A 21,059-nucleotide genomic window follows, 5' to 3' on the forward strand; every position below is an offset into this window, starting at 1 on the left:
GGATTATGGAAATAACACGTTCAGGAAAAGAGGACGCCGATAGGCCATCCATGTGGAAAAGATTGGTGTCAGGAGTGGCTTCTCAAATCTGTCTGCCGGAGTGAGACAGGCTCGTTTTTCTCTCTCAGAAGACAGACTGTAGTGCTGTACTGTAGGTGCTGTTGCGCCTGGAGAATTGAGGGTTGCATCAGAGGGAGAAACCTGGACCAGTGGTAATGCTGCTCAGTCTCTGGATATTAAATTCCTGCCCACCACTAATTAAGGGCTCCGACTGTGGTCGCCGTTTTCTACGTCATTGACTGAACAAATTGTTAGTTGCACCGATCTAATCTGATCGTTTTTTCTGATTGGAAAAGCATAGTACCCCTTCTCGTCTGGGATCACACTAAGAAGCAGGCGTGAGAAGTAGCAAGGTGAGGAAGAACAGAATGAGGACGAGGAAGAGGAGGATGAGAGGAAAAAAGGGAGTATTTTATCTGGATAACATAGAGCTCCCAAAGCAGGACAGAATCCAGAGCAGGGTCTGGTGAGTTTCATGTCTCCATGGGTTTACATTCTAACCCCGAACATCACAGAGCAGCCTCTCTCTACTCTCTAAGCCCCCTGATCGTTACTCTTCTGAGGCCCAGCTATGTGTTGCTCCAGAGAATAGACTCTTCTGAATGGATGGACATTGAAGATAATGTCATAGATGTGTGTAACTAAAATTATTGTGTGTGCCTGTGTTAATGTGTCTCCACATGAGCACCTGTGGTTTCAGAATGACGCTATTCCTCATATCTCCTGGCCTCTATTCCAAACAGCAGGCCACAGGCCGCTAACCCTGGCCTGCAGCTACAGTATGTTACAAAAACTCCATTACTCTGCCCTCTAGCACCTACTGTACCATCTAACCCTCTGGCATCTGGCTACTGGGGTCATCCCTCTACTCCACTAACCTCCATGACACCACTGGCTGATTAGTTCTCTCATACTACCTCATTCTGAGAGAATGCCAGGACAGAGGAGCCAGACTTGGGGACAATAGAGTGACGCGGTGGTAGGGGATCTGGGACGTGTGCCTTGGCTCTGTTAACCCTGTTGGCTCTGAGAACACAATAGGCCTGAGCCCTAACCCAGATCCCACACAGTCCCAGTGTGTGAGGGGATGTCACTAGCTCCAATAGCGCCCAGTAGCAACAAAGACTGCGTCCAGTCAGCAGTTTGATGGTGATTGGTCCAGGACTACGGCACACGGTTGGCTCCACAAAGGGCCAGAAAGCCGAGCGGCCTGGTGGGGACTTCTGGTCACTATGGTCCACCAGGCGTCTGCTCAGCAACAGGTGTGTAGGCACAGGGAGGATGGGTGAACAGTCAAATATTGATGAGTGGGCATTAGATAAGTGCACTGCAAATTCTGGAAGGATTCAATTTGAATGACTGCATTGCAACCATAATGTGGTGCACACTATGCAGTGCTTCGCTCTAGAGAGAAGCACATTGCATTCATCCATCTTTTCACTGGGCTTGTGTATGCCAGCTGAGGACATGTACTGTGTCCTTACAAGTGGCGGCAAAGACATTGAACCTGATAGCTGCTGCACTCAGAGCCTTGCCATCCTGGCCAAACAAATCTGTGCCTTCTAATAAAACACAACTCTTCTAACTTCCTTAGTTTGTGGAGAGAAGAGAATATTCTCCGTCATCCTCCTCTTTCTCCTCTTTCTCCTCCTCTACAGTTTGATGGATGTTAATAGCCTCCTCTCACTTTCATAATAGGTTTTGGTGCTGAAAGCGCCAAAAAGAAGAGCCCACTGATCTTTGTGCTCCAGACCAACTTCTCTAATTGCTCCAGTATGTTTGGACTGGTGACACATGCACCATTCAACACTGCTGTACAACACTGGCAGCAGCTCTGATAGAGGGGAGTTGACTGACTGGCGGACACTGGGAATGAAATGGCTCTTAGATAATGATATGTTTATGAAGTGAGGATGATGATCTAGATTTGTAGGTTGGTTTGGAGCTTCAATAGGAGATGTGGGATAGAGGAGTATAATTGTAGACACCAGGGGACACTGTCTCCCATGATGCTAGGTGGAAAATGGTGAGATGCCAATAGATTTATTAGAGATACAGTGAGATTGGTAGATATTGTGTCTCTATGGGTTTCAAAGGTTTTTGGTTCATGGGTGGTTTGTGTTTTATTCAACCGATATGTCCTGTGTGTACGATTTGTGGGGTGGGAACATTTGGACATGGGATAGGGATTGCATAAGATAATCATGTTATGTAAAACAGGGTTTCACCCAGTATGATCCTTTTGGACACTGTGCTTCCGTTATGCTCCTATGCTTCTAGTATTGGCTTCAATATCATTTCAGTCTGGAATTGAAATGGACTTTAAATGGACCGAGTTTTAAATCCACATTCAATTTTAATTGAATATCCAAGTCATGTTCTGAATTCCAATGCCTCACAATGGACTTGACTCCAATGGACCTTGTCTTTCTTCACTTCCCTTTCTCCAGCATCGGGTGTCCAGACTTAGCCTGTCCATCAATCGATGTCTCCCGGCTCAATTCAGACCCACGCCGTGATGCCTCCCTTCAACGCTGACTCAACCGAGCATGTGCGGATCACACAAGGTCAGCATGGCTATGAGCGATGGAGGGGAGGGGCTCGGAGGAGTCGGGTCATGTGAGCAGCAGGAAGAATCACTTTATCCGTCTTCCATCCATCTATCACCATGGCGATGACTCTGACAGTCATCAGGCAGAAAGCCAGACAGCCAGTCAGCCATGCGCTGGTTTACCGGTAATGCCTAAACATGACAAACTACAGAAGAAGAGCAGAATTTTTTTTGAAAGGAAAGAAAAGGTTCACCAGCGTTCAGCATCTTTTCCCCCTCTCTCCAAGGCAACTTCCCTTTGCTTTTATGGAGGTGATAATACATCCTGGGGGAGAGATATTTGTGGGTGTAAATAAATCAGATTTCATAGCGTGTTCCTGACTGTGTATTGGAGAGCGGCGCTCTGTTTTAAAGGCTGTTGAGTGATTGAATGTGGAAACGCATGGAAAGAGCTTACAGGCCAGTAGATGTGCCAGACACAGCCAGAGTCGATTGTTCTTATGGGGGGAAGTGGAGGGGAGGCTTGGAGCGCCCAGCTCCCAACACCACACTTCCACTGGCTGGAGTGGTTTCCACTAACTGGTCCTGGATCTTGAAGTGGATGCTGAAAGACGTTCACACACACACCCGCACATACGCACACACATGCACACACCCTTAGCTCCCTGTGTTTACCCGTGTTGGCAGGTCTGTGGAGGGGTTATTACGTAGATAAGGAGACAGACTAGCTGGCCCCTCTTAAATGTGCCTCTCAGCAGGAGAAAACAAACCCTTCTCTTTTTCAGTCCAGAACGTGAAATAGAACAAGACGCTGTAAATGACTGCACTGAGAGAAGTGTGATTTTAGTTCACTGGTCCCGTTTGATTGAAGCTTTAAGGTAATTGCGGTTTGTGCCGCTTCATCTTGTACCCGTCATGCACACAGTCATGAAATCATTCACCAGGCATGTGTGACCAGACTTTCTCCTCGTTAGGTTGATCAAAGGAACAACGTACGTAGTTGACCTTACAGTACCCAGAAAATAGGTGTTATGATCTGTATCTGTTATACAGGGCTGTACAGGGGCTATGGTAAGTCTTAGCAGAGGCTCATTTAGAATGACAGAAAATGAAAGATAAAACATCACTTCTGGATGTTATGGAGTTGGACACCTAACTAAAGTGTCCAGCCACACACTGTATTTTTACAGTAACGTTGTGTCTGTATGTAGGGATATTAAAGTTTGTCTTCATTCAGTTCAACTATATTTATTCAATACTGTGAACTGATTGACTGGGCAGAGGAATATCTCCTTTGGTATCATTTGCCTCTGTCCCTTCTATTCACCATAATGGACTGAGATTACTGAATGAGAATCGATACTTGGTTGGAATATTTCAGACAAGATTTTCTCATTTCTTCCTCACACACACACATGCAATGTACGCACAATCCTGACCCAGCTAGCCCTGGGACTAATTATCATCTTATGGAAATGTGTCTATTTCTGCCTCCCTCCACATCCCTAATTATTTCTGTTATTCCAATATCGACTGGGCTTTGATGTCCCAAAATCCCGTATTTAAATAGTGGAAGATTCCTATCCTCCCTGCCCTCTGAGGATTGTTCATGTAAAATACATGGAGCCAGAGTAGGTATTAGCAGGCCTCTGGGGGCTGGACATTGGATGATTCCTCTTCCTGCTCTCTGTCTTCCCCTCTCTGCCCCCGTCTGGTCCTCTGTGGGTTTCACTATGAAGCCTTTATGATGAGGGACTGGGGAAGTGTAGTGTGTGATGTAAGTCTCTGATATAAGGGGATTTGTAATGTGTAAATGTATCTCTGCCTGATCTGTAGTCTAGCTACCTGAGGGATTGATCTGGAGTGGAGATAAATGATCGCTAGGACAAAAGTACATATGTGATTAATATATTGACTTTATTTCCAAACAGATTAAGTGACAAGGTGATTCTCAATGGATTATGATTTTAATGTGGTTTAATGGTTACAGTGAACACAGCACGCACGCTATCCTTTAAAAACACTTGTGTAATGTATGCATGATGAATGCTTTTTATATGAATCATAAGGGAATCATGTCTCTTAGATGGATTGGCTATGTGGATGGGACTTTTGGCTCATTGAAGAGTAAAGTGTGTAAATAGCACCGGCATCATCATGGGGCTGTTTCATCATATTAGAAGGGTTAAATGATGCTCTTCCAGATGGTGAGGTATAAAACTGGACAAACATGTCAGTGGTGTGGGACACTGACGTAGTATGTTTCCTATCTATCAGGCTAAGCAGAGTTGGATATTTGATCATATCCAGAAGTGTCAGGATTCCGCCCTAAACGAGTGTGTGAAACTCGTTTAGGAAGCACAAGACAAATCTCACATGATAACATGGAGTTTTTCTTTCTACGTAGAAACATGACATTTTTACCATTTGATCCAATCCCAATTCCTCTGCTATGTAGTGCTGTAGGTTGCATGGATGCATAGATCTAGAGCTACTAGAGATGTTTAGAGTCATCACTATGTGCACTTCTGAGTATCCTGGTACATGGTCCCATCTCTGAAAGATGACTGTGTAAAACCATCATGATGTATTTTTATATAGATGAGCTATGGCTACCTGCGCTCTCAGCCACCGTTTTATTAATAGTGAGCTGTCAGAAGAGGGCTGCTCTGCATATTCGCATATTAAACAGCCAGGGAGGGAGATGCCCACTTTATTACGGTCTGGTATAAATCAGACTGAAGCATCTCTCCTCCCTCACTGTCTTTCTCTCCTCCTCCCACTGTTCCACCTCTTCTTCCTAGACTGTCTTCTGCTTTCTTCTTGCCCCTCCTTTTGCTTCACTATAATCTCTCCTTCCTCCTTTCTTCCATCTCTTCTATCTCCTCCTACGCTCCTTTGCCTCTTTCTCCTCTTGTACCTGAAGAAATGGCATGCAGGTCCCTGTTGGCCCTATCAGATCCCTAGCAGACATACACTACATTACCAAAAGTATATGGACAACTGCTCGTCAAACATCTCATTCGAAAATCATGGGCATTAAAATGGAGTAGGTCCACACTTTGCTGCTATGACGGCTTTCCAACAGATGTTAGAACATTGCTGCGGCAACTTGGTTCCATTCAGCCACAAGAGCATTAGTGAGGTTGGGGACTGATATTGGGTCAGTGATTAGGACTGGCTCACAGTCTGCGTTACAATTCCCAAAGGTGTTCGATGGGGTTGAGGTCAGGGTTCTGTACAGGTCAAGTTCTTCCACATCGATCGCCACAAACAATTTCTACATGGACCTCGCTTTGTGCACGGGGGAATTGTCATGTTGAAACAAGAAAGGGCCTTCCCCAAATTGTTGCCACAAACTTGGAAGCACATAATTGTCTAGAATGTCATTGTATGCTGTAGCGTAAAGATTTACCTTTCCCGGAACTAAGGGGCCTAGCCCAAAACATGAAAAACAGCCCCAGACCATTATTCCTTCTCCACCAAACTTTACAGTTGCCACTATGCATCGGGCAGGTAGCATTTTCCTTGCATCCCCCAAACCCACATTCGTCCGTCGGACTGCCAGATGGTAAAGCATAATTCATCACTCCAGAGAACACGTTTCTACTGCTCCAGAGTCCAATGGCGGCAAGCTTTACACCACTCCAGCGACACTTGACATTGCGCATGGTGATGTTAGGCTTGTGTGCGAATGTCGGAAACCCATTTCATGAAGCTCATGACGAAGCTCCTTTGATGAACTGACTTGTTGGGAAGGTGTCATCCTATGATGGTGCTACATTGAAAGTCGCTGAACTCTTCAGTAAAGCCATTCTACTGCCAATGTTTGTCTATGGAGATTGCATGGCTGTGTGTTTGATTTTATACACCTGTCAGCAATGGGTGTGACTGTAATTGTCAAATTCTAATTTGAAGGGGTGTCCACATACTACTGTTTTTAGTATGCCATAGACAGCGAATGCCATTGACACCAGAGCATCAGAGCTAAAGCACTATGTTTCAATGACAATGTACACTTGTCCATCCTCCTCTTACAACGACTGTCTCTCTCCTTTATTTCCCTTAAAAAAGAGAGAATGAAAGAGCGTCACAGCTGTGCCGATCGGGCTGAGTTATGAGTACCAGGCCTGCAGTGATTAAGCAGTTGAAATGTAATCATAGAATTTCTTGAGAAGGCCTCCGTTTATGACTGTGTGCTTATTAAAATGCAACATGTTTTTCAGCTGTGTTTGTAGTCATTGCCATTGTCACAAAACCATGTCGCAGCAATCTTGTTTTCTCGATGTTGACTTTGGGAAGACTCACTGCATTACTAAGAAAGGAACACGATTATCAGACAAGGCTCAATGAACAGACTGCCAGGATGCTTTCATATCAACAGCTCCAGTCATGTAGCCATCACAATACACTCTGTCAGACAACAGTAGAACAGAGAACAAGAGGTTTGTTTCCTATGCTGAAATATTAGACATGACAGCTTGATTCATTCAAGGTGACTTAAAGGCCATTATCAAGACAAGTTAGTTAATCTGTTTCCTGCATTATGTTACTCCTGCACAGATCTCACAACAGAGGGGATTTTTATCAGAGCGGCTGCCGATTGTTTTAAACGTTACACTGTGTAAGGACAGTATTTCTCTGATAATGGCAAAGATCAGGCAGGACACCTTAGTGAAATACTGTCTATTCCTCCCATAGAGATAGAACCCTTTTGGATTTTTATTTTTATTTTTATTTCACCTTTATTTAACCAGGTAGGCTAGTTGAGAACAGGTTCTCATTTGCAACTGCGACCTGGCCAAGATAAAGCATAGCAGAGTGAACAGACAACACAGAGTTACACATGGAGTAAACAATTAACAAGTCAATAACACAGTAGAGAAAAAAAAGGGGAGTCTATATACAATGTGTGCAAAAGGCATGAGGAGGTAGGCGAATAATTACAATATTGCAGATTAACACTGGAGTGATAAATGATCAGATGATCATGTACAGGTAGAGATATTTGTGTGCAAAAGAGCAGAAAGGTAAATAAATAAAAACTGTGGGGATGGGGTAGGTGAAAATGGGTGGGCTATTTACCAATAGATTATGTACAGCTGCAGCGATCGGTTAGCTGCTTAGATAGCTGATGTTTGAAGTTGGTGAGGGAGATAAAAGTCTCCAACTTCAGCGATTTTTGCAAATCGTTCCAGTCACAGGCAGCAGAGTACTGGAACGAAAGGCGGCGAATGAGGTGTTGGCTTTGGGGATGCTCAATGAGATACACCTGCTGGAGCGCGTGCTACGGATGGGTGTTGCCATCGTGACCAGTGAGCTGAGATAAGGCGGAGCTTTGCCTAGCATGGCCTTGTAGATGACCTGGAGCCAGTGGGTCTGGCGACGAATATGTAGCGAGGGCCAGCCGACTAGAGCATACAAGTCGCAGTGGTGGGTAGTATAAGGTGCTTTAGTGACAAAACGGATGGCACTGTGATAAACTGCATCCAGTTTGCTGAGAAGAGTGTTGGAAGCCATTTTGTAGATGACATCGCCCGAAGTCGAGGATCGGTAGGATAGTCAGTTTTACTAGGGTAAGCTTGGCAGCGTGAGTGAAGGAGGCTTTGTTGCGGAATAGAAAGCCGACTCTTGATTTGATTTTCGATTGGAGATGTTTGATATGGGTCTGGAAGGAGAGTTTGCAGTCTAGCCAGACACCTAGGTACTTATAGGTGTCCACATATTCAAGGTCGGAACCATCCAGTGTGGTGATGCTAGTCGGGCAGCGCGGTGCAGGCAGCGATCGGTTGAAAAGCATGCATTTGGTTTTACTAGCGTTTAAGAGCAGTTGGAGGCCACGGAAGGAGTGTTGAATGGCATTGAAGCTCGATTGGAGGTTAGATAGCACAGTGTCCAATGACGGGCCGAAAGTGTATAGAATGGTGTCGTCTGCGTAGAGGTGGATCAGGGAATCGCCCGCAGCAAGAGCAACATCATTGATATACACAGAGAAAAGAGTCGGCCCGAGAATTGAACCCTGTGGCACCCCCATAGAGACTGCCAGAGGACCGGACAACATGCCCTCCGATTTGACACACTGAACTCTGTCTGCAAAATAATTGGTGAACCAGGCAAGGCAGTCATCCGAAAAGCCGAGGCTACTGAGTCTGCCGATAAGAATATGGTGATTGACAGAGTCGAAAGCCTTGGCAAGGTCGATGAAGACGGCTGCACAGTACTGTCTTTTATCGATGGCGGTTATGATGTCGTTTAGTACCTTGAGTGTGGCTGAGGTGCACCCGTGACCGGCTCGGAAACCAGATTGCATAGCGGAGAAGGTACGGTGGGATTCGAGATGGTCAGTGACCTGTTTGTTGACATGGCTTTCGAAGACCTTAGATAGGCAGGGCAGAATGGATATAGGTCTGTAACAGTTTGGGTCCAGGGTGTCTCCCCCTTTGAAGAGGGGGATGACTGCGGCAGCTTTCAATCCTTGGGGATCTCAGACGATATGAAAGAGAGGTTGAACAGGCTGGTAATAGGGGTTGCGACAATGGCGGCGGATAGTTTCAGAAATAGAGGGTCCAGATTGTCAAGCCCAGCTGATTTATACGGGTCCAGGTTTTGCAGCTCTTTCAGAACATCTGCTATCTGGATTTGGGTAAAGGAGAACCTGGAGAGGCTTGGGCGAGGAGCTGCGGGGGGCCGGGCTGTTGGCCGAGGTAGGAGTAGCCAGGCGGAAGGCATGGCCAGCCGTTGAGAAATGCTTGTTGAAGTTTTCGATAATCATGGATTTGTCGGTGGTGACCGTGTTCCCTAGCCTCAGTGCAGTGGGCAGCTGGGAGGAGGTGCTCTTGTTCTCCATGGACTTCACAGTGTCCCAGAACTTTTGGAGTTGGAGCTACAGGATGCAAACTTCTGCCTGAAGAAGCTGGCCTTAGCTTTCCTGACTGACTGCGTGTATTGGTTCCTGACTTCCCTGAACAGTTGCATATCGCGGGGACTGTTCGATGCTATTGCAGTCCGCCACAGGATGTTTTTGTGCTGGTCGAGGGCAGTCAGGTCTGGAGTGAACCAAGGGCTGTATCTGTTCTTAGTTCTGCATTTTTTGAACGGAGCATGCTTATCTAATATGGTGAGGAAGTTACTCTTAAAGAATGACCAGGCATCCTCAAATGACGGGATGAGGTCAATGTCCTTCCAGGATACCCGGGCCAGGTCGATTAGAAAGGCCTGCTCACAGAAGTGTTTTAGGGAGCGTTTGACAGTGATGAGGGGTGGTCGTTTGACTGCGGCACCGTAGCGGATACAGGCAATGAGGCAGTGGTCGCTGAGATCTTGGTTGAAGACAGCGGAGGTGTATTTGGAGGGCCAGTTGGTCAGGATGACGTCTATGAGGGTGCCCTTGCTTACAGAGTTAGGGTTGTACCTGGTGGGTTCCTTGACGATTTGTGTGAGATTGAGGGCATCTAGCTTAGATTGTAGGACTGCCGGGGTGTTAAGCATATCCCAGTTTAGGTCACCTAACAGAACAAACTCAGAAGCTAGATGGGGGGCAATCAATTCACAAATGGTGTCCAGGGCACAGCTGGGAGCTGAGGGGGGTCGGTAGCAGGCGGCAACAGTGAGAGACTTATTTCTGGAGAGAGTAATTTTCAGAATTAGTAGTTCGAACTGTTTGGGTATGGACCTGGAAAGTATGACATTACTTTGCAGGCTATCTCTGCAGTAGACTGCGACTCCTCCCCCTTTGGCAGTTCTATCTTGACGGAAGATGTTATAGTTGGGTATGGAAATCTCTGAATTTTTGGTGGCCTTCCTGAGCCAGGATTCAGACACGGCAAGGACATCAGGGTTAGCAGAGTGTGCTAAGGCAGTGAGTAAAACAAACTTAGGGAGGAGGCTTCTAATGTTGACATCCATGAAACCAAGGCTTTTTCGATCACAGAAGTCAACAAATGAGGGTCATGCCTGGGGACATGCAGGGCCCGGGTTTGCCTCCACATCACCCGCGGAACAGAGAAGGAGTAGTATGAGGGTGCGGCTAAGGGCTATCAAAACTGGTCGCCTAGAGCGTTGGGGACAGAGAATAAGAGGAGCAGGTTTCTGGGCATGGTAGAATATATTCAGGGCATAATGCACAGACAGGGGTATGGTGGGGTGCGGGTACTGCGGAGGCAAGCCCAGGCACTGGGTGATGATGAGAGAGGTTTTATCTCTGGACATGCTGGTTGTAATGGGTGAGGTCACCGCATATGTGGGAGGTGGGACAAAGGAGGTATCAGGGGTGTGAGGAATAGGACTAGGGGCTCCATTGTGAACTAAAACAATGATAACTAACCTGAGCAATAGTATACAAGGCATATTGACATTTGAGAGAGACATACAGCGATGCATACAGTGAACACAGGTGTTGAATTGGGAAAGCTAGCTAAAACAGTGGGTGAGACAACAGCTAATCAGCTAGCATAACAACAGCAGGTGAGATGGCATTGACTAGGCAACTCGGCCGACAGATAAAACAAACAAGCAGAATGGAGTACCGTGATTAATGGACAGTCCAGCGTGCATCAGCTATGTAGCCAAGTGATCAGAGTCCAGGGGGCAACGGTGGATGGGGCAGGGGGGCTGGGCTGGCGAGTGTTATCCAGGTTAAGAAAACTAACAATGACTAAATAGCTTGTAGCTAGCTAGCTGGTTAGCTTCTGGAGGTTCTTGAGTGTGTTCTAAAAATAAAGATAATAGCGATTCCGTATCACATTCGGTGAGGCAAGTTTCCGGAAGGTATAAACAAGTTTTTTTTTTAAATCGGGAAGAGATAGAGTACATATGGGCCACTGCGTTTTGGGACGCGGTGGGACGGTTAGCAGGACTGTGCTACCAAGCTAACAGATTAGCAAGCCGGGGTAAACAAGGTAGTAGTTAGCGGACCTGGGCTAAACAAGCTAGCAGTTAGCGTGCCGAACTAGCAAGCAAGGAGATAGCGAGGGCTAGAGAGTTAGCCTTTGGAGGACGTCGCGATGGGGTGAGTCTGTTTATTCCTCTTCATTCAGTGATATCGATAGACCGGTCGTAGTCAAGGTATTGTAGACCAGGAGTATGCTAGGAGCTCTGGCCGGGCTAGCTTCAAGCTACGTGGGTGGAAACGCTAGCCAGGAGTAATCAACCAGGGTTGCTGTTTCGCTCGATAGCTGGTTGCGAGGATCCAGCTGAAGAATGTTCTGTTTGTGGTGGGAATCCGGGGGTAAAAAAAAATAATTAGGTCCGTTATGCTCTGGTTAGTTGATGACCGCTAGCATAGCTGGTAGTTAGCTGGCTAGCTTCAGTTGAGAGGGTCCGGTTCCGAAGTAAATATAACTACTTTAGGAAAGTAGCTACATTGGCGGGTTGCAGAAGAGTATTTGGAAGCTTAGGTTTAGCAAAATGTTTTTAAGGATATGCGAAGAAAAAAATATAAAAAAATATCTAAAACGAAAAAGAGACGATATTTACAGAGAGACGATACGACAGGACAACTACTGCTACGCCATCTTGGATCCTTTCCAGATGGTGGAGGAACACCATCTGCATTTGTGATTTGGCTGCTGCTCCACTTTCTTTAGTAAAACGTCTTAGAAAAACTGCTGTATACAGTGTACGACTGACCCCATCAGGTGTTCCTGACCCCATCAGGTGTTCCTGACCCCATCAGGTGTTCCTGACCCCATCAGGTGTTCCTCCTTTTTTGGAAGCATTCTTTTTCTTCTGATGGGTCACAGGCGAAGATGATGAGGTCCAGGAGCTGTAGTCTCTCCAGCCAAGACCCATCTCACTCACACACACACACACACACACACACACACACACACACACACACACACACACACACACAACATTGTGTCAGAGCCCATTACCTGCCTTGGTGTTGAGGCCTGTGAGGGGAGCGATGGAGGCCACAAAAGTGGAGACAGGCAGGGTCAGTCTGGAAACTGGAGGGGGGTGACAGTCTCTAGAGCACCTGCACATCTGTCATTATCTTTAACATGCTTCATTAGTCAAACACCTACTACACAGCTGATTACAATACATGATTTCATCAAATGTAAAGACATTCACTTCCCACACAGCTGTATATGAAATCCATTAAATATGTACTGTATGTTCATTCTCTCAAATGCCATATGCCCTCTGTTTTAAACATGTCATTACCATTCATATCCTGGCTAGAAAATAGAAGTGTGTGAGATTTTAAGGGAAATAAAATTACTGTAGGTGTCAGTAGTAAAAGAGGAGGTAGAGGGGTTGGGACACACTGTAATGGAGTGTTCTATTATCCTTGTCCCGACCCAGAACCAAAGGGCACAGCCTCAGCCCACAGATTGTACTGTACAGCCCAATCATCTGTTAGAAGAGAAGAGACGCTGATATTCCTGGGCCACTCACAGACCTGACTGGTGTGTGTGAGCAGGATACGGATCAGACATAATAACAGCTCTTCCACCATAAATGAATGAACCCCTTTCAGTGTGCGTGTGTGTGTGCGCGCATGTGTGTGTGTGTGTGTGTGTGTGTGTGTGTGTGTGTGTGTGTGTGTGTGTGTGTGTGTGCGCATGCATGTGTGTGTGTGTGTACCTCATTCCTCCAGTATCTCCACCTAAATGGAACAGACAGATGTAACGAGGCTCTGTCTCTTTAAAAGGCGACTGCGCTTCCTGATTTGGCCTCATTTTGAAGATTGTTTCAGGGATCCCTCCGGAACTGTCATTACGCACACCTGGTCCCTATTCCCTTTTGATTAGTAATTGTATAAGTGTGCCCTTTGTTCACCATTGTCTGGTCCATTATTGTTGTCGATGTCCGTTGGTGCGTGCCTTGCACATTGATTATCATTTCATGACCCATATGTGGGTCGAGCAGGCCGCCGTTGTTGAGGTCGGAGATGAAAGGTCATTGAGCTTAAGAGGTGCTTCCTGTGGTGAGAGGTCTGTGTCGTGTGTTTTGGCTTTTGTGCCATTGTGGATCGCGCAGATGATTACAGGTCTCGTCCCGTGTGATAATCATTGTGTGTTATTTGAGGTACTCCTCGCTCTTTTGTTTGGGTTTCTACCCTGTGTTTTGTATGCGTGTTTGTTTGGTCTTCGTCCCCGTGCCTTAACACGGCACACTGTAATTTGGGAAATGAAAACCCTTATTTTGCATTCCTGCGCCTGTCTCCCGGTCCCTTTATACTAATGTGACAGATTGCTCATTAAGAAATGCTAGCGACCATGATTGAAGCCAAACGATAGTTGTCTTGGAGGTGTGGTTTGTCTGTGCGTTATGTTTGGGGTGGCAGCATAAACTAGTGGTTAGAGCGTTGGACTAGTAACCGAAAGGCTGCAAGATCAAATTCCTGAGCTGACAAGGTACAACATCTGTTCTGTCCCTGAACAAGGCAGTTAACCCATTGTTCCTAGGCCATCATTAAAAATAATAATTTGTTCTTAACTGACTTGCCTAGTTAAATAAAGGTAAAATAAAAAATGTCACATATCGTACCCTGGCAAGTACTGTTTGTTCCTCCTGAGTCACCATAGCAACAACAGCCACTTCCTCAATAGTTTTTGTTTGGTGCAGTATTTCTCAAGTTAATAAATGTGCATGAAAAACTAGTCAGTGAACTGCATGCAGTCTGTGGAGTCGAAAGTCTGGCTGCTCACTCAGGACTGATTTCTGAGAGTTGATGTTTACAACTTCATCTGCAAGCTGTCAAACTATCGTATATTAAGCACAAGCTACACACTGTTAATCAGTGCTTAAAATCACTAGCTAAGTTTGTCAATGAAGCTAGCAAGTAGTAGCTAGCAGGCACATTCATTGCGCAGCCAGGCCACAATCGGATTGTCAAGTCACTGGAGTGGTGAGGTGTTTTGCCAAAAGTGGCAGACTGGAGTGATTGACACTATCATACACATCAGCAAGTGGCCACTCCATAAAGGGCTTAGGGCCAAGACTTATTTCAGCTTAACATTGGTGATGTGTTGTCTTATGTAAACAAGTCTGAGGCGCTGCTTAATGGACGTGTCTGTCTCACTGTCTGGAGGTTCTGTCTGCTATGATTGGATAGAGCGCAGTACAGCTGCTTCTCTCGTGTTAGTGTGCAATGGGCAAGTGATCATAATCCATACCCAACCTTCCAATAAAACGTGACAAACTCGTTTACAAAAATCAGTTTTGTGACCAAAATTATCCTATTTACACTTCGTACTTGATTTTGACACTATAATGAATGTTTCTGACTTATATCAATGCCACAGGCTGTTTAAAACCAGAGGCGTAGTTGGATGTAAGGGGTAGTTGACCTTTATAAGAGCTTTATAAGAGCAAAATAATATTCATCTGGACTTGCTGCTACTTTCTTTTGCTGTGGGTTGTCTCTTGGGAGTCTGGGACTCCTGGGCTTCATAAAAAAAAGGCAGCAGTTTCATGTCTGAACACCCAGTTACTCTTCTGTTTGTTTTTAATAAAGAGCAAATCGCTGAACCCTGGATAGAGGCCTGTGAGTGCGTGTGTGTCTGCACACTCACTTCCCACCCCTATGTGCTTGTAGCTACCTTGTTACCAAACAATAAAAATGTCCATGAACTGCTGTTGCCAATGCCTTTATCTGATGAGGTGAATTCACGCACACATGCACATGATCCCGGGTGGGTGTTTTAAACACTCTCATTGGCTCCATGTGGGTCTTCAAAACACCCATATTTCATGGTGTTACTTCAAACACACACACAGTCACATACTGTACACACACCACCACACTTCTACAGTAATAGTAAGAGTCCACAAATATTGCATGACTGCTGTGTTAAATGGATAGTTGTGTTGGCAGTGGTCCCCGGGCCAGGCTTGGCCTTCAGCATGCCTGATCAGGCATGGGCACTGTACTGTTTATTCCCTGGATCAGCTCCCGACAACCAAATTATAACCTCCATTTATAAAAGAAAGAGAAAACAGGGGGAGAGGAGAAGAATAGATTCCTCATGTGAAGAAGAGAGAGGAGAGAGAGAGGGACACGGCCCAGAGTGGCTCTAATCATATCTTTAGGCCGATAATGATACTGACATGTTTTGTTATGGCCTGCGATACTGAGTCCTCCTATCCTCTCGCTGCATGGCAGGGCAGCTTGCTGATGAATTACAGCATTTTTTACGTACTGTCTTTTTATCTTTCTATTTATCGCTCCCTTTTTCTCACTGTTTTTTCTTTCTCTTTCTTCCATTTCTCTCCTTCTCTCTCTTTCTCCCTCTGTCGTTCCCACTCTCTTCCCCCCTCTTTTTTTCTCTCCCGATACCTCTCTTCAATGACTGTCCAGCCAGGCCTGCTTGGTAAGGAGCAGGGAAGTTGCCCAGATTTAATAGTTGGCCCACTGAAACTCCAACTGCTTCATTTCAGGAACCAATGTGTTCCATATGGCTCTCCGTCTCCTTCCATCCCTATCCCCAGGGCAGCCATCACAGACAGGGACACAGTTAGAGATGAAGGATCTGATTCTCTGACTTATTCTAGAGTGTAAAGAAGCACGACTCAAGTTCATTTCAGACTAATCTCCAAGTACTATGGTTCTCAGGTGGAAAGAATGGCTACCTAAGAAACTGGATGTAGGAAGTGGGACAACACGTAAGATTTATCAAGAATGTATTCTGGACTCGTTCTTTGGAGGTCCCAGGGTACAGGTGAAAGGGCCGCCTTATCTGGTTCACAGGGGCCAGGGCGCTGAGATTTAGGGCGAGTGGGGTCAGAGCGCGCTCCAGTGAGGTCCCAGACTTACATGCTTGATAAGAACAGGGACTCTGGCCAAATACCCTCCAAACAACAATGGTCCATAAATCACTGACTGCTTCCTCTCCGATTCCTTGACACATGCATACAAACATTTGCACACACGCACACACACACACTCTACTCCACTCCACTAATCTGATGAGTAGGTTACTGTACTCAAGGAACAAGGGGAGATTCTGTTTTTTGGAACATTTTCCCAGAGGCATTATTAATTACCCGTCATGCATTAGGTTCCGCAGGGTCGGTGCCCCTGGAGCCATTGGTCCTTCCACCTCGCCTCTTCTGACCTTGTCTCACTGTACGGACAGGGGAAATAAATCAGACTTACAATGGGGGAGCTAGGGGGTCCCATAAAACCCATGTCTTAGTATAGGAACCCCTCTCTATCAAAACACTACTGTTTTCTCAATTCCACTTGGTCATACTGAACCAACAGACACCTCATTGTATAATATCTTAGTGTTTCCACCAAATTCATGATTTATAGTTCTATTGTGTTCCATGTCATAAGACACCATATATCCATCGTCATACATGCAACAGCTTCCGATATTTCAATTTCCGCTTGGTTTTTATGGCTTTCATGGCCTCCTTTTTCTATAGACGTGTTAGCGTCTAGCATTAGCAGCGCGGGGCTCGGAGGGTGTGTGTACCGTGCAGTGTGATGGGCCACAGAGCCTAGCTTATGCATGTTTAATGTTGTTGAACATGAACGCACAGTCAGCCGGCCATAAACAAGGCAGCTGGGACACATAAAAGGTCATAAAGCTGTCAGTGGAATTAGAGTGGCTCGTCCACCGTGCCAGTTTACTCACACAACACCTGTCCGGATTGCAAAGGAGATGTTGGGGAAGGAGAGAGGCCAAGCGTGCATCTCAATAGTGTTAAGAGGCCTCCTTTTCTTGTCTCCTTTTTCTTGTCTCACACTGAAATTAAAACCTGGACAGGTAATACAATGGATTTCTTACAGGCATGACTCATATTGCCTCCACCTCTCATGTCTTGTTCCTGATGAATCAGTAATGTTAAGGAGTGAAACTGACACCACTCCACCATAGTTAAAATGGTTACCAGCTACACCATGACACAAGAGCACCAATGGGTTGTGTTGACGTGAATAGTTTAAGAGTTGAATTGGGTAATAAGTAGAGACTCCTCTTATGTTACCCAATGCAGTATTTATTTAGCCTTTGTGTTAAAAAAAAAAGTTCAATTGTAAGCCTTGAATTTTACATTTTACATTTGGCTTTAATTATTTCTTTATTTATGAATATCCAAGTCTCTATCCGTGGTGAAAAAAGTTATTATATAGAAAGGTGCCTTTTGTCATAATTCATCTGATCTTTATCTAACCCACTTGTGTGGGAGGACTTGAGAAAGTGCCCTAAACTGTGTGATCCTCACTTTGTGTCCATTACCAGTGTGTGTTACCAAGTGCCCTGGGGCAAAAATAACACTCCCTTTGACATTATTCATTCCCCACCATTCCCCATTAGAGTATTATCTAGCATGTGAAAATAAAGGATACATGACCCCAATATGAGATTTCCTGCTATTGTAGAGCTCAACTAATTGATTGTAGTCTGTTTCTGGTTCTAGCCAAGATAGTGTTCTCACTCATTTTTTCGTTCTCTCTCTCTCTCCCTTGCTGTCTCTTTCTCTCTCATCATTGCTCCTTTAATTTCACTATTATGCAGGAAAAATATTAGAGTCATGTTCAGTACCAATGCAGATCATCCTGTTCTTGAGAGAAAGGTGAATAGTCTTGAAATTAAAATGCAGAGAAAGTATGGATAAGGACTTGTGCCTGGCAGGATATCACAGAGAATGTATGGATAAGGACTTGTGCCTTGCAGGATTTCACAGAGAAAGTATGGATAAGGACTTGTGCCTTGCAGGATTTCACAGAGAAAGTATGGATAAGGACTTGTGCCTTGCAGGATATCACAGATAAAGTATGGATAAGGACTTGTGCCTTGCAGGATATCACAGAGAAAGTATGGATAAGCACTTGTGCCTTGCAGGATATCACAGAGAAAGTATGGATAAGGGCTTGTGCCTGGCAGGATATCACAGAGAAATATCAATCTGGTTGTAACGCTCCGGGTGTCGTGGGTGTGGAGTCAGACGCAGGAAACAGAGAGTGCGAGGCTGTGCAAAAAACGCAACACAGGGTGCTCACAACCAAAATATACGACCAGGAACAAACACGCTCCTCTACATACAAAGCAGAAGGTCACAATAATCAATCCCGCACAAAGAACCAGGCGGGCCGGCTGACTAATAAAGCCTCACTAATTATTCCCAACTCAAAACAGGTGTACTCAATAAACACATAAGGAGGGGGAGGAAATAATCAGTGGCAGCTAGTAGGCCGGCGACGAGAACGGGAAGGGGAGCCACCGTCGGTTGGAGTCGTGACAGTACCCCACCCTGACGCGCGCCGACATCGGCCTCGAGGTCGACCCGGAGGACGAGGCGCAGGGCGATCCGGATGGAGGCGATGGAAACCCCTCAACATTGACGGATCCAAAATGTCCCCCACCGGTACCCAGCACCTCTCCTCCGGACCGTACCCCTCCCAGTCCACGAGCTACTGCAGGCCCCTCACCCCAGAATGGCCCGTATCGTATACGCCGGGGACCCCTCGATGTCTAGAGGGGGAGAAGGGACCTCCGGCACCTCACCGTCCTGTAGGGGACCAGCTACCACCGGCCTGAGGAGAGACACATGAAACGAGGGGTTAATACGATAATAGGAAGGGAGTTGTAATCGATAACACACCTCGTTTATTCTCCTCAGGACTTTGAAGGGCCCTACACACTGCGGCCCAAGCTTCCGGCAGGGCAAACGGAGGGGTAGGTTTCGGGTCGAGAGCCAGACCCTGTCCCCCGGTACAAACACGGGGGCCTCACTGCGGTGGCGGTCAGCACTCCCTTTCTGCCGTCCACTAGCTTGTTGAAGGGATTCCTGGACGGCCCTCCAGGTCTCTTTGGAGCGCTGCACCCATTCCTCCACCGCAGGAGCCTCGGTCTGGCTCGGATGCCATGGTGCCAGGACCGGCTCATACCCCAACACACACTGAAAGGGGGACACATTAGTAGAGGAGTGGCGTAGTGAGTTCTGGGCCAGCTCAGCCCAGGGGATGTATCTTGCCCACTCCTCTGGCCGGTCCTGGCAATACGACCGCAGAAACCTACCCACCTCCTGGTTTACTCTCTCCACCTGCCCGTTACTCTCGGGGTGATAACCGGAGGTCAGGCTGACCGAGACCCCCAGACGCTCCATGAACGCCCTCCATACTCGGGACGTGAACTGGGGGCCCCGATCAGAAACGATGTCCTCCGGCACCCCGTAGTGCCAGAAGACGTGGGTGAATAATGCCTCCGCAGTCTGTAGGGCTGTAGGGATACCAGGAGACGGCAGGACTTAGAGAACCGATCCACAATCACCAGAACCATGGTGTTCCCCTGAGACGGGGGAAGATCGGTCAGGAAATCTACGGATAGATGTGACCATGGCCGTTGTGGAACGGGGAGGGGTTGTAACTTCCCTCTAGGAAGGTGCCTAGGAGCCTTACTCTGGGCACATACCGAACAGGAGGAGACATAAACCTTAACTTCTTCACGCTACCACGTTCCCCTAGGGCATCCCCCCCCACGCTCAACTCAAAAGATGGCGCACAGAATGCAAAAATATTCGTAGAAATATTTAACCTCCACACATTAACAAGTCCAATAGCTCAAATGAAAGATAAACACCTTGTTCATCTACCCAGCAAGTCAGATTTCTAAAATGTTTTACGGCGAAAACATAGCACATATTTATGTCAAACCACCACCAAAGACACAGCTAATTTAAATAGCCATTTTGTCGAACAAAAGATGCAATCACAAACGCAGGATTAAAAGAAAAATAATTCACTAACCTTTTGAAAATCTTCATCAGATGACAGTAATAGGACATGTTACACAGTACATTTATGTTTTTTTCAATAATATGCAATTTATATCCATAAATCTCTGTTTACAATGACGCCATGTTCAAGAAATGCTACTAAAATGTCCGGAGAAATTATGGTAACTCCACCAGATAATGCCAGATAACAAGCAATACACATCATAAACTTTGACTAAATATACATGTTCTACATATAGTTAGAAAGATACACTCCTTCTTAATGCAATCACTTTGTCAACCTGTTGAAAGCTCCGTCCGCCTCTGCTGACCACCGCCACCGCAACCGCACCGGGCCCCCCTTCAGAAGTGAGGCAATTGGAGCCACTATCTGGCCAAAACCCCGGATAAACCTCCGGTAGTAGTTGGCAAAACCCAAAAACCGCTGCACCTCTTTTACCGTGGTCGGAGTCGGCCAATTACGCACGGCCTTACTGCGGTCACCCTCCATCTCCACCCCAGAGGTGGAAATGCGATAACCCAGAACACACACTTCTCAGCCATGACATATAGGTCATGCTCCAGCAGTCTACCAAGCACCTTGCGTACCAGAGACACATGCGCGTGGCTGAGTAGATCAGAATGTCATCGATATAAACAACCACTCCCTGCCCGTGCAGGTCCCTGAGAATCTTGTCTACGAAGGATTGGAAAACGGCTGGAGCATTCTTTAACCCATACGGCATGACGCAGTACTCATAGTGGCCGA

This window comes from Oncorhynchus nerka, linkage group LG27 (assembly GCF_034236695.1).
Source record: "Oncorhynchus nerka isolate Pitt River linkage group LG27, Oner_Uvic_2.0, whole genome shotgun sequence".
In the NCBI taxonomy this organism is placed as follows: Eukaryota; Metazoa; Chordata; class Actinopteri; order Salmoniformes; family Salmonidae; genus Oncorhynchus; species Oncorhynchus nerka.